Here is a 5,000-nt window from a genome sequence, read left to right on the forward strand (position 1 = left end):
TGGTCTACATGAAAGCGAGGCTGGCAATAGAAACACCTCTAAAATACCTTATTTCAGGTGATTTTATCAATAAAATGTCTAGATAATCTTAAAAAAGGTAAGAAAGAAGTCATTTGCTTTGTTTTAAAATGTTCATTGGGGTCACGTGACATTATGGGAATTGTTCTGTTGAAAGCTTCTGTCCGTGTGTTTAAGCATGTTCCGGGGAAAAACTAGGTTCTTGAACACTGTTACTAAAGCTGAGGAACTTTAGCCTTTTTTAACCTCATGAAATTTATCATGGAGCCGGATTCCTTTCCGTTAATACGTAGAGTGCTTCATGGAAACGAGTTAAGAAATATATAGAAAATTGTGTAAAACTCGGCCCTTTTATTTTTGGAAAGATTAAAAGAATGAAATGTTGCATTACGGAATCGCCTACATATAGTATTGTCTTGTACTTTGATTTTGATGGACTACTACGTCCACTTGAAAGCTGGGTCCTAGAGCCCAGTCTGCTTGCAGTATTCAAGATGGCTGCCCCCATGTGGAACTACACTTATTACTGGTAAGGAATTAATTGTTTTAACATCATTTAAAGTATTATTTTGATACAAAAAATCGTTGTAATTTAGATACCAAAATACGGTGAAACTTTTGCAGTAACTGAGATGATAAGAGAATATTGAATAGGTAATTTTATAATGATAATGCATTTCTGCACAAGAGTATGATTTTAGGGAGTCAGGGTGGCTTAGTGGTTATTTATCAGGCCTCCCATCACTGCGAGCCGGGGTTCAATTCTGGCCTCGGCCAGCACGTGGGCTGAGTTTCAGTCGATCTCAACCTGACTCGAGGGTTTTTCTCCGGGTACTCCGGTTTTCCTCCCTCATCAAAATCGACTCACAGCTAATTGACATCTAGCTGTGGTGCTGTGCTCCGACATCAAACATGGACTGTATAGCGGCAGCCAGAGGCGCCTTTGTATGCTTTCAGCCCGATGTCGTGAGCCGCACCCTTCGCAATTCAGTCCTCGACTGCAAGTAAGGGTGATTAGCACTAGCAATATATATTTATTTACATTTATATTTAACCCCTCTCTAGTTGTTTGACAAGTTTCAATATTTTTCCAAACTTTTCTTAGTTGCAGTTATATTTTTGGACGAATTCTCATGGATTGGGAAAAGTGCATCATTTGTCAGAAAAGCAAAGGCGAACCCCTACAATGTCCGGCAGTCTCTAAAAGAAAGGATGCAGGTGCAGGATACATTTCATTCGCTAAAAATCTTGAGGAATTCCAAAAGCATGGAATCATTTCTATTTTTTTAAAGATTAGTTGCTTAGACGAAGGACAGGGGATAACGCAGACTCTGTCAGATAGAAAGGCTTCTTGGCACAAGTCCTGTGGAGACCTTTTTAGCAATACTAAACTAGAGCGTGCAAAGAAGAGAAAACTGGATGAAATAGAGGATACAGAAAGAGACGAAAAGGACGAAAAAACAGCAGCAGAAGAAAGCTCTCATTTCAGCCCCGTTAAAAGTCGGAGATCTAGCCAGCCGAAGTGTTTATCAGAAAACCATTGCTTCTTTTGTGATTGATCAGAAAGTAAGGAAATGTGCGATGGCACTAAAAGACAGCAAATTTCTTGCCAAGCTTTTTGCTGGCGATATGATAGCTATCGAAGCAAAGTACCACGCAAAGTGCTTGGTTGGTTTGTGTAATCAAGCGAGGATTTTAATGTTCACAGCAACAAAAGACACAACTACTCCTGGCCTTAACCTTGATGAATTAGCGTTTGCAGAATTAATTGCCCATATAGATGAAACACTTCATGTAAAAGAGCCAGCAGTGCTTATACTTTCTGAACTTGTTAAGTATTTTTCCTCTAAGGTACAGGAAGTTGGTCTTGCGGGGTGTGAGAAAATCAATGCTGCTCGACTAAAGGAAAGAATTCTATCTGCTTATCCAGATCTAACTGCCCACACAGAAGGAAGAGACATACTTCTCATCCCTCAAAATGAAATCGGTGGTGTCGTAAAGGAGGCAAAGAAGGATTCTGATGCACAACATCTTGCAAGAGCGGCAACCATCATACGGCAGGACATTCTGCATATGAAAAATTCCTTCAATGGTACATTTCCTCAAGAATGTCAGAAAGATTCTATCCCTGCATCGCTCAAAACTCTGATAAGTATGATAGTCAAAGGTTCAAACGTCAATGCAGACCCAGCTGAAAGTCAGTCTTGTCTTACCATCGCCCAGCTTATTGTCTTCAATAGTATTTCCCGTTATCGGAATAGCCCTCATTCAACAGGGAGTACACATCACATCAGACCCAGGGAGTGCCCGCTGCCTATTTATGCAGCTTTAAAAATTCACGGAACAACTAGGGACAAGTCCCTGGTAGATACATTCTACAAGTTGGGGATGTGTATTTCATATGACAGGCTCCTTTCCATATCAACAGACATAACTAACACTGTTTAAAAAGATATGAGAGAGAACAGGTTGTTTGTCCAAGTAAATTGAGAAAGGGTCTATTCACTACATGAAGCAGCGGTTGATAACATAGACCATAACCCAAGCTGCACAACTTGTAAGGACTCTTACCATGGAACGGCAATTTCTCTAGTACACCATCCAACCACTGTAAGTCCTGGAAACAAAAGAGCAATTGATACATTTGATCCAACAGCTAAAAGTTCTGCTTCAAAAAAAATTGCACAACTGCCTTTAAACTACAGTGAGGTGCCACCACTTACACAGGCGACAGGTGAGCTCTATGCCCCAAAGAACAGATGACAGTTGATATCTTATTCTCAACAATTTCCAAACAATGAAACAAATGAAGAGCAAGACTGGCTCGAGAATACCAAGAAACTGTTATCAATGGAAGAACTTGAGAAAAATGACTTTGTTTCTTGGGCTGCGTATCGAGCAACACAAACATCGTTATCCAGTCATGAGCCTGCCATAATTTCGCTTTTGCCAATGTTTACAGAAAATGCTCATTCATTGGCTATGATAGCGCATTCTATGAGAGTAGTTAGAGCTGCTGTCGCGCATGTTAATCCCTCTCAAACTCCACTTATTGCTGTGGACCAGCCGTTGTTTGCCTTGGCCAAGGAAATCCAGTGGAGGCTTGGTGGTGTGTACGACGAAGATCGATTTGTTTTTATGCTTGGCGGGCTTCACGTGAAAATGGCGTCCTGGAAAATGCTCGGCAAGTGGTTCACTGGTACTCGATGGGCAGAAACAGTTTGTAGTGCTGGAGTGGTGACACAAGGTTTGGCTGAATCTTTGCTTACTGCAAGCTATCTTAGTCGAACGCGGCCGGCGCACCAAGTCACTATAATATCTCTGTGCTTCCTCATTTGTAGAGCATACCAGGAGTATGCTTCTGGGACTGGCGAAAATGAAACAGTCAAAACCTTTCATGAATGGAGAGAGTACAAGTCAACCAGATGTCCACAGTTTCCATATTGGTCTGACGCACTGGACGTTCAGTCGCACTGTCTTCAGCTTGTGAGAGCCCTTAGAGAAGCCAACTTTTCGTTGTACGTCAAAGCCATAAAGCTGCTTCTACCATGGATGTTTGCATTGGACCATCTTAACTATGCTTTCTGGTTGTCTGTGCACTACCGGGATATGTGTGAGCTCCTAACCAAACATCCAGAAGTGTATACACAGTTCACGAACGGCAATTTCGTAGTTCACAAGACAAAAAGGTTGTTTTCTGCAATAGCCCTAGATCATGCGCATGAACAGGTCAACGCTGGTGTGAAAGGTGAAGGAGGTGCGGTAGGGCTCACTGAAAATCCTGCAGCACTTCTTAGGTGGATAGTCGCAGGACCTGAGCTGTCACGAATGATAGAAGAGTTTGAGGGCAGTGTATCTTCTGCTGTTGTTCATGGACACCACGAACAAAATCCAGGTTTCCAGAATGCATTTGCGACAGATGTTCTTCATTTAGTAGCGTCCTTTGAAGAACTTGGAAATCCGTTTTCTGAAGAAGGTGAGGAGCTCATGACAATCCTTTCAAAGGAAATCATGGACAGCACTGTTGTGAACACTGTGCGAAACGCGAGAAAGATTGGCGAGGAGCAGTCTAACACGTTTATGAAGGAAAGACTCGTTGAACGAAACAAGCCCATTACAGAGCCGATTAAGAAAAACAACCTTCCAACATTTAATGTCCATAGTATGAAAGTCGTTTCAAAGGAAAAAAGCGAAGGTCGGAGTGCTGAAGCAGGACTTAGCCTTATTTTCTAGGCTATATATATCTTGTCAAACCCGAGATGGCAATTTGGAGGAGTTTTTAAAATCCGAGAATCAGCCTTGGCCACCCTCGCTATCAGAAACGGGCCAGCTCAGAGGAGGGCAGAAAGCAGATCTTATCAAATGCTTGCCAAATAGTTCTAGCCAGTGCACAACACAACCAACTATCGATGCTGCCATTCTTGACGGAGCTGTGATAGTTCAAATGTTGAAACCAGGCACAGCTCAAACCTTTGAAGATTACTGTAATTATGTTTTTGCCCCTTACATCGTAAGACGGCTGGAAACAGTCCAGAGAGTGGACGTTGTATGGGACGTTTACCATGAAGACTCTCTGAAGAGGTGCACAAGGGAGAAGAGGGGATATGGCAGACGGAGAAAAGTTCTTGCATCAACCAGAATTCCTTCAGACTGGAAAGACTTTTTAAGTGTGGATGGTAACAAGGATGAACTCTTTAAACTTTTAGCAGAAAAGCTAATGCTTCTCACAAATACTAGGTGCACCATATCCAAACCCTAAGAGATTCTGTCTTTGCTGGGAAAATACCAGAACCCACTCTCCCACAGTCTTGTTCTATTTTAACCGTACACCGACCTACTGATAGATCACAAAACAATGCGCGAATTTCGCCCAATACCATATAAACTGAGCTTAGAGGTTATACGGTGATTCTAATACGAGATTCCGTATTTGTTTTATATTTATATTTTAGGTGGTTCAGATGGAGATACCTGACGGCAAG

This window comes from Montipora foliosa, chromosome 3 (genome assembly GCF_036669935.1).
Source record: "Montipora foliosa isolate CH-2021 chromosome 3, ASM3666993v2, whole genome shotgun sequence".
Lineage (NCBI taxonomy): Eukaryota > Metazoa > Cnidaria > Anthozoa > Scleractinia > Acroporidae > Montipora > Montipora foliosa.